Below are 15,184 nucleotides of genomic sequence, written 5' to 3' on the forward strand. Positions count from 1 at the left end.
GCACCCGCGACAACGGGCCCACTCATAGCCTGAAAATAGGCAAGTTATAGGACCAGTAGTACCCCGCAGGGCACAACCTTTCAAGCCGCTACCTACCATCAGGGAGCGGTGTGTCGCAATCGGAGCAGGAAAGATGTTTCCTCTTGGAAGAGGTTTTCCTCCTACCATCCCCAGGAGGGGTAGTAGAGGATGACATATCCTACAGAGAGAGATAATAGACCATGCAACACTGTCACCATGACATCATACCAGCTTTTTAAAAAAAAAGGGTAACTCTTACCAGGTCCTGTAGACCGGACAGAGAGGTGACTTGGCGCCCAACGTGCGACTCGAACCCACGACCTTGAGATTAAGAGTCTCATGCTCTACCGACTGAGCTAGCCGGGCTGGCGCTGTGAACAGGATCTGAACCTGTGCGGGGAGACCCCATTGGATTTCGAGTCCAAAACCTTAACCACTCAGCCATCACAGCCCGTTCCCAATAAAGTTTGCAAACTGGAAAAGAGTTCAAGATCAATGAACACCACAATCGCACGCCTTCAGCAGATACTGCAGGAAGGTCTCTGACAACAGGCCAGCCAGCCTCTTAATTCTGGCCGGCTGGAAGTGGGCGGAGCCACAATCAAAGCAGGTGAGGCAACCTGCCCAGACAACTAACCCTGTAATCAGGGGTCTGCAAAGATATACATTCCCCCCCACCAAGAGGCCCTTAACACGGGCACTTACCCCCACATCTCCCCGTCTTTTCCGGCCTTTAATAAGGCCTGAATCTTCCCTGAGTGAGCGGCCGCCAGCGCCAGGCCGTTGCCGTGGCGCTATGATACTTCCGGCGAAACCGGAAGTGCGCGCTTACAGCGGCCGGCGGGGAACAGGATACACAACAGTGTGGTTCCACCCGCCGGCAGTCCGCGCGGCCACCAGAGGCGGCATGCGGAGTCCCCGGACTCTCACCAAAATGTCAGGTAAGTCACAAGGAGCAGGGGAAGCGGAGGAGAGGGGGGGCAGGGGGGATAGAGGGGGGTAGCCACACATGGCTAACAAGCACCTTCTCCCCGCAGGGCACAGAAGGTGACAAGAAGAAAACAACCGCTCAGGAGGTGAGTGATCCTGCTGAGCTTCTCAAAGAGGACACAAGTCCTCCCACCTGTCCTCTGTCCACACAGGACAGAAAAAAACACGCAGAGGGGAGGTTCTTGTGCCCTCTTATAGGGCCTGCCACGCATTTGATTGGCTAATTAAATATCCGCCTGTCCTACCAGCACACAGGGGCAGAAATACCCCACATTGTGCCGCTGTTGAGGACGACAGGGAACTGTTTTGTTGTGTGATAATAAGTGGTCCATTACAGGCCGACCTTTATTTTCACAGGTCATTGCTTTCAGTGAAACAACAGCAATAATTGCAGGAATATAATGAAGTTAGTATAGAGCAGGTTGGTGTGTTATTACCTGGTTATGAGCCATAACACTATTATAATAAAACATAGACACTGTAATACTAGAGTAAGACCATATCCTACTTGGGTTATGGCCTAGTGATCATGGCATCGAACTGTAAATGCCAAATATGTTTTCCATGTACTTTAATTAAAAATGAAATCTCAGTATCCTGAGACATATCCAGATACAATAGATCATAACATTTTTATTTGCCTCTTTTCCCAAACTTCTTCCATTCTATAAGTTCTGTAAAGGATTACATCATTTGTACAGTACTTGTTCTTGATTCCTATTAGAGCAGGTTCACATTACCCTTATGTAATGTCCGTTGCGTTATCCATCACAGGATTAGAGCAACGAACATTAAATGACAGACGTAGATGGAACCCCCTCCATTGGGAGTCCATCTGTGTTCACCCCATTATAAAAAAAAAAAACATGATTAAAGTTACACCGCTACAGTTAATGTCCGTTGCTGTCACCCATGGACATTAATAACGGTAGTGTGAATATAGTTTTACTGGTATTATTGTTGTTATAAATAAAAAAATTTAAACCATGTATCAACATTATAGGATTATAGGTTGAACTTGATGGACCTGTGTCTTCATCCAACCTCATCTACTATGTTACTATGTAAGAATCTAACCTTATTGAATGATTCCATTGTATTACTTACATTGCCCGACTCCATCCCTGATGTGCACTGTGACTCTGTTCTTGACTTCCAATTTGATCCTAACTTTGACCTTAACCTTTTTCCTAGATATGACTTTGTCTTTCCCTTTGAGTTGTTTGTATAGTACTTGTTACTATATTCCTTATTCTGACCCCTGGCTCTATCCCTGACTATACTCCTCTGGCCTCTCACAGTCTTTTCCAGTGGCATTGACTATGTTACTGCTCCATCAGCACTTACTACCACTACTGTTGTCTGTGAATCTGAGGAAGAAAGTCCATATCTCATTGCAAAGGTTGGAGGTGAAGATTTGGAGACTCCTTAGACTTGACACACCAGTCTAGAGAAGCATAATACATTGTCCCATAACACATGGTTTACTATTATGGTTATGGCTAGACACTGGCGTAGACGTGGCACATCTTTGGTGCATTTCAGAATATCTTGGAGAATCTAGTTTAAGCTAAAACCTAGACATGTGGGTGTGGCTTCCAAGGAAAAAGGTGTGGCTTAATGCATCAAAATGCACCAAAAATGTGCCAAAATTGTTGTAAAATTCTGGCTTAGAGTGAACCAACTATGTACAAGCAGGAGCCTTGGCGTTACACACAGATGCAGAAACACCGCCTTGTATCTGTCTATGTCAGCACGTATGTAAGGAATTAGCTCCTATCATAGAGAGAAAACCAGAAGCGACTTCTCTGGGTATGAAGAATATCTAAGATGCTGCCTACCTTTTCTTAAGATACCTGGAAGTATACCGTAACCTATAACAATGGGTGTATCTATACTCATCCAGCTAATTGGAAAGTAAATGAAACCCCCCTCTAGGGTCGTGAGCTAATAAGAAATGTATCTCATTGACAAGGTAGGCAAGGAGCTCCTCAAGGTTTCTTCACAGTCTTCTTAACAAGTGTAAGTATTTTCTCTTCTCCATCCTTTACCATGTCACTTACAGCTGAGCGCCCGATCTGTCACATTGCAGAGAAGCGCAGTACAATTAGGACTTTGTCTATCACACAGACAGCATGGCTGTCACAACCAATTCAACGTATCGCTCAGTCCTCAAAACCAATGCCATAAGAAGAAAATAGTCTTATTAATTGCCCAATCTGCCCAGAAGTGTAACCTGAAGTTCTAGGATGTCAATACAAAATGTTACACAGAGGCCTCTACCTACTGTACCCTGTATAGCTTATTGTACTCATAGTATGTGGAGGAGAAGTCTTTGGGCCCCTCTTAGACAAAAGGGCCAGAGTGGCATCTAGGTTTTACAGGGTACAGATGCAGGGAGTATTCTGGCCCCCCCCCCACTGTAGTTCTATCTCTTAATCTGTCTCCTAAATTATCTCTTTCTAAATTCAACAAAAAATACCATGCTAAACTTCTTTTTGAGGCTCCCCTATTGCACCTTTGGTGTTGGCGAGCCAGCTGCGCTGATTTCCATTGAACCATCCTGGGAGTCTGTCATCAGAACCGGTATATCAACCAAGCCTCACAGATAGATAGGTTAAGATCACCAGAACCAGTATATCTACGTAGCCTCACAGATAGATAAGTTAGGGTCACCAGAACCAGTATATCTACCTAGGCTCACAGATAGATAGGTTATTGTCACCAGAACCAGTATATCTACCTAGCCTCACAGATAGATAGGTTAAGATCACCAGAACCAGTATATCTACCTAGCCTCACAGAGAGGTTAGTGACACCAGAACCAGCATATCTGCCTAGGCTCACAGATAGATAGGTTAGTGTCACCACATCCAGTATATCAATCAAGCCTCATAGATAGATAGGTTAGTGTCACCAGAACCAGCATATCACTCCAGCCCTGCAGATAGATAGGTTAGTGTCACCAGAACCAGTATATCAACCCAGCCCAGCAGATAGATAGGTTAGTGTCACCAGAACCAGTATATCTACCTAGCCTCACAGATAGATAGGTTAGTGTCACCACATCCAGTATATCAATCAAGCCTCATAGATAGATAGGTTAGTGTCACCAGAACCAGTATATCTACCTAGTCTCATAGATAGATAGATAGATAGATAGATAGATAGATAGATAGATAGATAGATAGGTTAGTGTCACCAGAACCAGCATATCACCCCAGCCCTGCAGATAGATAGGTTAGTGTCACCAGAACCAGTATATCAACCCAGCCCAGCAGATAGATAGGTTAGTGTCACCAGAACCAGTATATCTACCTAGCCTCACAGATAGATAGGTTAGTGTCACCACATCCAGTATATCAATCAAGCCTCATAGATAGATAGGTTAGTGTCACCAGAACCAGTATATCTACCTAGTCTCACAGATAGGTTAGTGTCACCAGAACCAGTATATCTACGTAGCCTCACAGATAGATAGATAGGTTAGTGTCACCAGAACCAGTATATCTACCTAGCCTCACAGATAGATAGGTTAGTGTCACCACATCCAGTATATCAATCAAGCCTCATAGATTGATAGGTTAGTGTCACCAGAACCAGTATATCTACCTAGTCTCACAGATAGATAGGTTAGTGTCACCAGAACCAGTATATCTATGTAGCCTCACAGATAGATAGATAGGTTAGGGTCACCAGAACCAGTATATCAACCCAGTCCAGCAGATAGATAGGTTAGTGTCACCAGAACCAGTATATCAACCCAGCCCAGCAGATAGATAGGTTAGTGTCACCAGAACCAGCATATCAATCCTTGCCTCACAGATAGATAGGTTAGAGTCACCAGAACCAGTATATCCACCTAGCCTCACAGATAGCTTAGAATCACCAAATTCAAATGGTGTCTTCTCCTTGGAATTGCTACTTCCATCATAAGATATTGCTGTTTTTGTCAATATGCAAATGAACTCTTTGGAACAACAATGGCTTTTGCCATGGCTCCAAAGAGGTAAAAAGGAACACTTTCATTGCTTAAAACAGCTCATTTGCATATTGACAAAAACAGCAATATCTTGGCAACAGAGACACCAATTCACAAGGGGAAAACACTGTAAGTTTTAGGGGTCTGCTCTTATGTGTAGAACAGGGATCCCTTGACCCCCATCTTCAATGCTTAGGGGGTAACCAAGAGTTAAAGAGAACCCTTTTGCAGGACGCTTACAACTATGTTAATGAGGTAGCAGATATGGCCTTTTTGGACAGGGGCCTGGAGCACTCCTTAGGTGCACATGGCCCCACATCTATCCTCAACTTTAACAAGTTTATTCCACTTAGCTGTGGCCTGCAGTGTCGGTAGAAATTTACATGTACTTATAAGTAAATGTACGACTGCAATTAGTCTTCCTATATGTAAGGGGGCAGCATTATAGTGTGGGTATTATGTGCCTTCTCACATCGCATGTATACTGTACCCATGGCATTTAAAATTGCCTTCAGTTACACCCATTCAATCCTTGGGTTTGGCAATATTTGGGTGCACATTCTACGTAATGCTTGTCCAACGTATAAACCCAACCTAACACTGGGATAGGACTGAGACTGAGCCTTCCTATGAATATTCAGATGATAATCAGCCCCTTGAAGAACGTGAACTCTTTAACCACAATCTTCATATAATCCATGGTAGTCTTAGTCCACCCCGATAAGACATTTAGGACATAGTTGTTGGATGCCTCAACATTTACAATAGCTAAACAAAAAGGGGCACTATACCACCGGAATATCATACGTTACATTTATGTGTAAACTGAATTTTTATTGAATTTTCAAAGAAAGAGAAAAATAACAAGGGACAAACGATCAAACAAAGAAAAATACAGGGTATTACAATAACATCAAAAGAAAGCCAAATACGGGCACGTCCAATATTCCGGAAACAACAGAACAGCACCTGAAGTGGGTCAAATAGGACGGACATGCACCAAGAGCAAACAACCCCAGGCAACACAAGAGGCACATCCACAGACTCAACACGGCCCCAATAGCGGGACCAACAAGACACAAGGGCCGAAGTAGGACAATACGCCACATAGACAGGATACAAAAGGGAAGACAGACAACATCAAGAGACATGGACGTAAAAAGACAAACGACATAAAACAAAGAAAAAGAGTGAAAGAAAGAAAGACCCCCAAAAGGGACAAGCTGAAAAGAGTTTAAGGAAAAAGAGAAGAGAACTCAGACGAATCCTGAAATATGATCCACGGCCGCCAGAGGGTCTCAAATCTAGAGGAGTCAACAAGGTCCTCCGCGACCAAAGCTTCCATCCTCCTAATTAGTAGGAGTTCATGAAGCCACTCTGACATGGAGGGAACCACAGTGCTGCGCCAATGGCGTGGAATGACTGTTCTAGCAGCTGTAAGAAAGTGGCGTAACAAGTCACCCTTCACTTTAGAAATCTTTCCAGGAATAACGGAGAGGAGGGCCAATTGGGGGGAGGGGGATACAGCACGACCACTGACCTTAGTGTACAGAGAGAAAACAGACGACCAAAACTCCTGAATCTTCGCGCAGTCCCACCAAATATGAAGGAGAGAACCCGCCGCGGATCCACAGCGCCAACAGTCAGCCGACACAGAGGGAAAGATACGGTGCAAAAGGGTCGGGCAACGGTACCAGCGAGACAAGATCTTATAATTTTTCTCCTGCGCATTACAGGGCATAGGCAGTTTGTGAGTCAACAAAAAGGAGCATTCCCAGTCAGCAGCAGATAAACGAGAGCACAGGTCAGAGTCCCAGGCCCTAGTAAAAGGAGGGAGTCCCGGGGCAGAGGCCTGAAGAAGGATATCGTATAACAAGGAGAGGACACGAGATGGCGCCACGGGGCGAAGAAACTCTGTCTCCAAGGCAGTCGGGGCAGCGGAGAGAATGGGTTGTAGAGAAAACCGGTGAAAAAACGCAGTGAGCTGGTTATATTCAAGCCAGGAAAGAGTAAGGTCCGGAAAAGATGCCTGTAGTAAACTAAGAGAGGGCAGGGAGGGGGAACCTACAATAGACCCCAATCTGACATCGTCGCTAACAGACCAACAAAGAAATCGGCGGGCAGACCGACCGAGAGGAAACATGTCATTCCGAAATAGGGGAGTCAGACGGCCCGGGACCGCGGCCAGGGAAAGAGAAGAGCGGACAGAATCCCATGTAGACAGAAAGTGAGAAGAAAGAAGTGAGGCGCGTGGCAGGGCTGGTCGAAAATGAGGGGGGATCCATGGAAGAGAGGCGAGATGGGCAGAGAGAAGCGCAGCCTCAATGGAAACCCATTGTTTACCCGAGGCCCGAAAACGCCAATCGAAAAGTCGTAGCAACACCGCCGAGCGATAATACAAAAACGGGTCAGGAAGCCCCGCCCCCCCACAAATCTTACGGCGAGTAAGGGTTCGGAATTTAATCCTACTACGAGAGGAGCCCCAGACAAATTTACTGAACATTGATTGGAGGGTTTTTAAAAATCCCCTGGGTACGGGGACCGGAAGGGCCTGAAAGAGGTAAAGAAACCTGTGCACGACGTCCATCTTTAAAGCATTGATACGACCAAACCAAGATAATCCAAGTGACCCATACGCCCGCAAGTCTACAACTGTTCTCTCGAGCAGGGGAAGGTAGTTCAAGTTAACCAGGTCAGCAGGATCGGTAGGGATCTGGACACCCAGATATTTAATAGAGCTGGGTTGCCACTTAAAGGGGAAACTGGCGGCCAACCGGAGGACCTCCGACTGTGCAAGGGAAATATTTAGGGCCTCGCTTTTGGAGAGGTTAACCTTGAAATTAGAGGCTTTGCTATAGCGCTGGAATTCCTCCAGGATCGCAGGGAAAGAATCATGCGGCTGGGCAACATACAATAGTAGGTCGTCAGCGTAGAGAGCTAAACGAACCTGGGACTGACCCACCGAGAGGCCCGATATATCCGCGCGAGACCGAAGAGCAACCGCCAGATGCTCCATAACAAGGGCATAGAGCAAAGGGGATAAAGGGCAACCCTGTCTCGTACCATTGCGCACAGGGAAGGGAGCGGACAATAAGCCATTAACACGAACCTGTGCCGAGGCATCGCCGTACAGGGACAGGACTTTATGCAAAAAACCAGGGCCGATATTCACTTGTTCCAGGGTGGCTCGCAAGAAGCCCCAATGGACGCGGTTGAAAGCCTTCTCAGCATCAATAGACAGGAGACACAAAGGAGTGCCCCTGGAGCGAGCCGCCTCCGTAACCAAAAGAGTCTTACAAATGTTGTCCCTGGCTTCACGGCCCGGGATAAAGCCCACCTGATCGGTGTGGACCAGCCGGGGCATCAGAGGGGACAGGCGATTCGCCAGCATTTTCGCGTAGAGCTTAATGTCTATGTTGAGAAGGGAGATCGGACGATAACTCGCGCAAATACGGGGATCCTTGCCCGGTTTAGGAAGAACTACTATCGACGCAGAAAGTGACTGGCTCGCAAAAGGGGTGTCCGCATCCAGACTGTTGAACACACGGAGAAGGAGAGGGGCCACTTGAGTCTTGCAGGTTTTAAAGAAGCGAGGGGTAAAGCCATCAGGGCCCGGAGATTTGCCCAAGGGGGTCGACCGAATGGCCTCCATGAGCTCCTCCTCAGTAAAGGGGGAGTCAAGGGCAGACCTATCGGCTGCATCCAAAGTAGGGAGAGCAGTAGAGGCAACATATTCCCTTATCTTAGCCAGAGCAGTCTCCAGGTCCAAGTCGGCATAATGCCCCTTCAAATTATATAAATCGTGGAAAAATGCGCGAAAGGCACTCGCTATAGAGGGAGGGTCATGTACCAGCCGAGCCGCACGATCCCGAACGCATGGAACATAGGTCGTCGAGAGACGGGGATGAAGGCGCCTAGCAAGGGGACGACTGCACTTATCCGCATGCTCATAAAAATGTTGCTTCAACCGATCCCGTTGACGGATAGAAATTCCATCGAGAAAGGAGCGGAGGTCCTCCCGGGCATTAAGGAGTTCATTAAAAATAGAGGGCGCCAAGGTGCGCTTGTGCTCAGATTCCAAAGAGCGGATGCGAGCCAAACGGGTAACTATCCCATTCGACCGCTCCTTCTTGAGGCGCGAACCATGTTGAATGAAAACGCCGCGGAGAATGCACTTAAGAGCTTCCCACCGCATCGGGAGAGGAGTCGGGTCCTGAGCGTGGTCGGTCTCAAAGTTACGGATAGCATCTGATACCGCAGAACAGCACGACGCGTCCTTAAGAAGACTATCATTTAGACGCCAGTTAAAGGGACGAGATGAGAGGCCCGGGATCGCAAAGGAGAGGAAAACCGGAGCGTGGTCAGACCACAGAACCGAACCAATATGAGCACTCGGAGACCACGACAGAGCGTGATGACTAACCAAGAAATAATCCAAGCGCCCATATGAAACATGGGCCGGGGAGTAATACGTGTAATCACGGCCCTGCGGGTGAAGTATACGCCAGACGTCAACCAAACGATGGGAGTAAAGGGAGGACCAAAGTTTACGTAGCTGAATCGGAGCGCAGACCGCCCGAGGGGGAGAAGCATCAGTTGCCGGGTCAAGGATAAAATTAAAGTCGCCCCCCAACAGGACCACCCCATCACTAAAGTCGGCTAATTTACCCAGAAGAGACCTACAGTACGTCATCTGCTGCTGATTGGGGAGATAACATCCTGCAACCGTGACCACAGTGCCACCAGTGCGTAATTTCAAAAAGACGTACCTGCCCTCCGGGTCCAATACAGAGTCCAGCACCTCATGAGGAAAGGAGCGATGTAGGGCAATAGAGACCCCCTTAGACTTCGAAGACGGGTTGGAGCTGTGGAACCACGTGGGATAATGTTTACTGCGAATATCAGGGATATGGTCCTTCCGGAAATGAGTTTCCTGGAGAATCAAAATATGAGAACGAGATTTGTGAAAATGGTATAGAACCTGATTGCGTTTCTGGGGAGTGTTGAGGCCCCTCGCATTAAAAGAACACAAATTAACAGTGGCCATACTCAGAGCGGAGAAACGTCAAGACAAGAGACAAAGAGGGACATGAGGGAGACACAAAACCAGACAAAGACAGGGAGGCAAACAACACAAAAAAAAAAAAACTCAAAACAAAACGATACAAACAGAACACCACTATGTGGGGGAGGTAAGAACCACCCTAGAAAAGGTGGGGAAAGGTGACAAGAAAAACACCACACTCGCGCCACACAGTAGAGCGAGAACCCCAGTAGGAGACGAGCCTTCTAAACACGGCACCGCCCCTCCCCGGGGGACCCGGGCAAGAAAAACTTCAACAATCTACAGTAGCATAACCAATCCAACCGGACTTAAAGAAGTGGAAAAGATGAGGAACAAAAAGTATGCAACAATATAACACAGGACAAAACAAAGGTATCCATGTCATACCTAAACATAAAAGCATACTAAGAAATACCACTACAGTCAAAAATTAGCAAAATGCGACCCCCTAAAGGAGGCCCCCGATTGACCCATAAACCCATAAATCCACATCACGGAGGGAGAGAGTTCTGCGCCTGAGAGGCACCGGAGGCAGCAGGCATACGAGAGCGCCCCTGAGGGCGGGCTTTGCGCTGAGCCTTCGGTGGAGGGGGTATCGGAGGATTAACCAGGAAAGCCGGCCAACTGGAAATGTCCACTGGAGGAAGGCCCAAGGCCAGCATAAAAGAGGGAATCTCATCTGGACGATGAAGAGCAAGTAGCCGACCTTCCCTTCGAACCTGCAAACGAAACGGGAAGCCCCAGGAATACAGAATGCGGTGATGATTCAGGACATCCAGCAGAGGTTTAAGGGCTCGGCGTTTAGCCAGGGTAAGCCGGGAGAGATCCGGGAGAATCATTAACGGGTGCTCCTTGTAGAGTATCTGGGCCGAATCCCTGGCCTTGCGCATAATCTCCTCTTTCAGTTGGTAGCGATGAACCCGACAGATAACGTCCCTAGGAACATCAGAGTCGGGAGTGCGGGGGCCCAGTGAACGGTGTGCGCGGTCAAGTTCCAGAGGGGAGTCCAGGGGAACACCCAAGAGCGAATTAAACACAGATCTTAAAGTTCCATCCAACTGTTTGGGGTGAACGGATTCCGGGAGGCCCCGAACGCGGATATTATTCCGCCTATTGCGGTTCTCCAGGTCATCTATAGTATCAGTCAGACACTGAAGGTGGCGGGATACGTTACATTTATTATAGTCTTCCTACGGCCACCTAACATGACTTTACTTACATACTATATATTGTCCCTACTGTTAGAATTTCCACCTGAGCTTCCTCCTTTGTCTTCAGGATGCTCGGGGTCTGTCACATGTCAGGCAGCTAAAGTCTATTTTGGAGCCACTTTTAATAATACATTAGATTAGAATTACATAAATAGCAGTTCCCTAATTAACATAAATTACGGGAAATGTTCCAATAAATACTGCCAGGGCTCTCACATTTCCTGCCGTTGTCCTGCTGTCTCATCAACAAGATTGACAGTCAACGGAACGGAAGACATTAGCAAGTCTTTAAACAAGTCTTAGGGTATATGAAAGGTGTCAGTGGCCTTATTAAGAAGACCTGACTTATAATTGGTCTAATTATTGGGCACCTAATTTAGCAACCAGATGTGAATGACTGGTAGGATAGGTTAGAGGGGTTTCCACCTAACACAGCGGTGCTTGGAGGTTTGTCAATCTTTCAGAATGGTTAAAGAAAACTGGAAATGAAGGCTTGGAATGGTCAAGTCAAAGTCCTAAGCTGGTGATGCTACACCAGATCTGAAATCAAGGGTTCACATATTTTTGACACCCACAGATTTGTGTTATTGGATCGTTTGCTTCTATAGATATTTTTGACTAATTCTTTTGGTTGTTTCTCTTTATGTACATTTGGGTGTTTGTGAAAATTTCATGTTTTGGGTCAAATTTATTCAGAAATATAGAAAATTATGAAGGGTTCACAAACTTTAAAGCAGCACTGTCCACGCGATAGGGAATATGTGACTGATCACTGGGGTCTCACCGCTAAGATATCCAGTGACCACAAGAAGGGAAGGCCTCTGGTGCACCATGTAAGTGTCATTGCTCCATTCACTTATGAAGTACTTAGCAAAGTATGAATGATCTTTGCCATGCACGAATGTTCCTTTGCCATGTATGAGTGGTCCTTTCCCAAATGTTCCTGTGGATAGGGAATAAGTTTTAGATAACCACACCAAATTTATTTAAAGAAGCATTGCCATCTTAGATATTTACAGCCTAGTAGAGATGAGTGAACAGTAAAATGTTCGATATTCGATATTTGTTTCGAATAGCTGCTTAATATTCGACTATTCGAACAAATATCGAACCCCATTATAATCTATGGGAGAAAATGCTTCGCTACAGGGGATCCCACCATTCGACTCAGGAGGGTCACCAAGTCCACTATGACACCTCAGCAAATGATGCCAACAGCCTGGAATGCAACTGGGACAGCAGGGAAAGCATGGATGGGGGCATCTAACAAGCCCAAGTCACTATATTCTGTCGAGATCCCCTGTCAGCTTACAATATGCCGGAGCTGACTTTTTCCCATAGGAATGCATTGACCAGCGTTGATTGGCCAGTGTACTGCATTCGGCCAATCAATGATGGTTCTGCCTGAGGAGGCGGAGTCTAAAGTCAGTCCACAGCAGTTTCCATTCTGGTCCGATTTTAGACTCCGCCTCCTCTCGCAGAACCAGCGTTGATTGGCTGAATGCTGTACAATGGCCAATCAACGCTGGTCAATGCATTCCTATGGCGAGATGAAGCAGAGCTAGCCGTGCTACACCCAACCATCCCTCCAACTACTCCTCCTGTCACACACACAGCTCTGCACTACTGCCAACCATCCCTCCAGCTACTCTTCCTGTCACACAAATCTCTGGTGTAACAGAGCTCAGCACACACTTAGCTCTGCTACATCTCTACGCTCTGTTGTAGAGATGTAGCAAAGCTGAGTGTGTGCTGAGCAATGCTACACACGAGATGTGTGTGACAGGAGGAGTAGATGGAGGGATGGTTGGGAGTAGTGCAGATACACCAGAGATGTAGCAGAGCTGGCCGATGTTAGCAGTCTGATGCAGCAGAGCTGAGTGTGTTAGTCTGCTGCATCAGACTGCTATATCTGCCAGCTCTGCTACATCGGGCCGTGCGCTCAGCTCAACTCCAGATTAACCCCCTTCTCCCCACCGTTGTCCACTTACCTGCAGCTCCCAGCTCCTCTTCTTGGTCCGGTGCGGTCCTCTGTCCGGTCTTCAGAGCACCCTGCCCCCCTCTCCCCCGACTAGTATTATATAGAAGGTGGGGCTTAGGAGAGTGTGGGCAGGTCTCCCCACCCAGTACCCGCCCACACTCTCCTAAACCCCGCCTTCTCTATAATACTAGTCGGGGGAGAGGGGCCGGGCTTAAGAGAGTGTGGGCGGGTACTGGGAGGGGAGATGTGAGTGATGCCCCGCCTACTAAGCCCCACCTACTCCCTGCACCTCTACAATACTAGTCTAGGGAGGCGGAGCGCAGGGCGCACTGAAGAGGACAGAGGACCCCGCCTCCCTAGACTAGTATTGTAGAGATGCAGAGAGTAGGCGGGGCTTAGTGTGGCTTGAGAGTGTGGGCGGGGAAACGTCAGAAGACTCTGAAGACAAGTGGACAGAGGACCGGACCAAGAAGAGCTGGGAGCTGCAGCTATGCAGGTAAGTGGACAACGGTGGTGGTGGAGGGGTTAATCATTACACAGCGTGGGGTCCATCAATTTTTGGACTACATGCTGTGTAGTGAATAGAATCGTTTTTAAAATCCAGTCTCCGAATGATCGGAAATTGGATTTTAAAAACGATCCTGAAATATCAAGATCAGCTCAACCTTAAGTGCTGGCGATGTAGCAGCACTATGGGAAAAAGTCAGCTCGCGCATATCGCAAGCTGACAGGGATTTCGACGAGATGAATCCCCAAACAGTTGTGTGAGTAACATTTCCCCCCTAAATAAAGGTAATCCCTAGCTAACCCTGCCTGTAGATCTGTGTTAGGATTGTGCAGTAACTGCGGCCATGATATGGGTGTCGCTGCCTGTTCCTCTGCACAGTCCAGGGCTGCAAGGGTTGATCTGTCTTGCAACAGCCGGGCATGGTTGACTGTTTGACCGACATAGGTATCGACCAATGGACGCTCAGATTGGGCAGCTGGGCTATTTGCTGGTGACCGCCCCTTGCCTATATAAGGGGGCTGGTCTGGACGCCCGATGCTCTAAGATCAGATCTCAAACCAAACCAAACCTGATAACCTGAATTGATGTGTGTGTGGTGCTTGGGTACCAGCCTGTAAAATATTTAGTGGCCCTAGTTAGTAAATTCCCCAGAGACAGCAATGCCATTGGTAGTTGGGCAGCATGCTGCCTTGTGTATGTGAGTTGTGTGAAAGCTCATTAGGCTTTTGCTGTGTCAGTCAGTATTCACACTGACAGGTTGCTGGCTGTAGTTGCTTTGGGGGGTTGGGTAGAACTAGAAGCACACAGGGTTTGTTGGTCTCTGGCTAGTCCAGGAGTGCTGGCTAGCCAGTGTTTATTTGTAGCGGCTGCTCTGACTGCACAGCACTCTGTGAATGGTAACAGAGTACACCTGCTGATTTAATTTAGCTGGCAGTGACTTCAACTGTCAGACAGTATTCACACTTAGGTGTTAGCAGTCAGTAGCCAGAGGGCTCTGTAGGGTTTAGTTTTGTTTTTTTTTTTAATAAACCCTGCTGACCTTAACAATCTGCCCCTGTCTCACAGTCACATAGTTCACAGTCCCAAATTAGTCAAATGGTAAATCCACTATTCGTCTAAATTGGAGGTTATCTGTTTCCGGCCGCCAATTCCTTTTTCCGATTTTTTTTCACTGCCTCCATTGTCGTAGTTCCTGTCCCACCTCCCCTGCGCTGTTATTGGTGCAAAAAATGCGCCAGGGAAGGTGGGAGGGGATATGAATTTTTACTGCGTTTGCGGCCTTGTATTTGATGGTAATCGAATATCCCGAACGGCCTGATATTCGATCGAATTTGTATTCGATCGAACAGCGTTCGCTCATCTCTACAGCCTAGCATAGCATGGAGCCCTTGTTATCACCACTCTATATTAGAACTTAATACGTTGC

At 47.3% G+C, this 15,184-nt stretch overlaps 1 non-coding gene across 1 annotated transcript; it reads right to left on the bottom strand.

The window, feature by feature from the left end:
- Window positions 1-390: 390 nt before the first annotated feature.
- TRNAS-CGA (transfer RNA serine (anticodon CGA)) lies at window positions 391-472 on the bottom strand. Its single transcript has one exon. It is a non-coding gene; the product is annotated as a tRNA-Ser (tRNA).
- Window positions 473-15,184: the final 14,712 nt, after the last annotated feature.

The sequence above is a fragment of the Leptodactylus fuscus genome, chromosome 9 (genome assembly GCF_031893055.1).
Source record: "Leptodactylus fuscus isolate aLepFus1 chromosome 9, aLepFus1.hap2, whole genome shotgun sequence".
NCBI classification, from domain to species: domain Eukaryota; kingdom Metazoa; phylum Chordata; class Amphibia; order Anura; family Leptodactylidae; genus Leptodactylus; species Leptodactylus fuscus.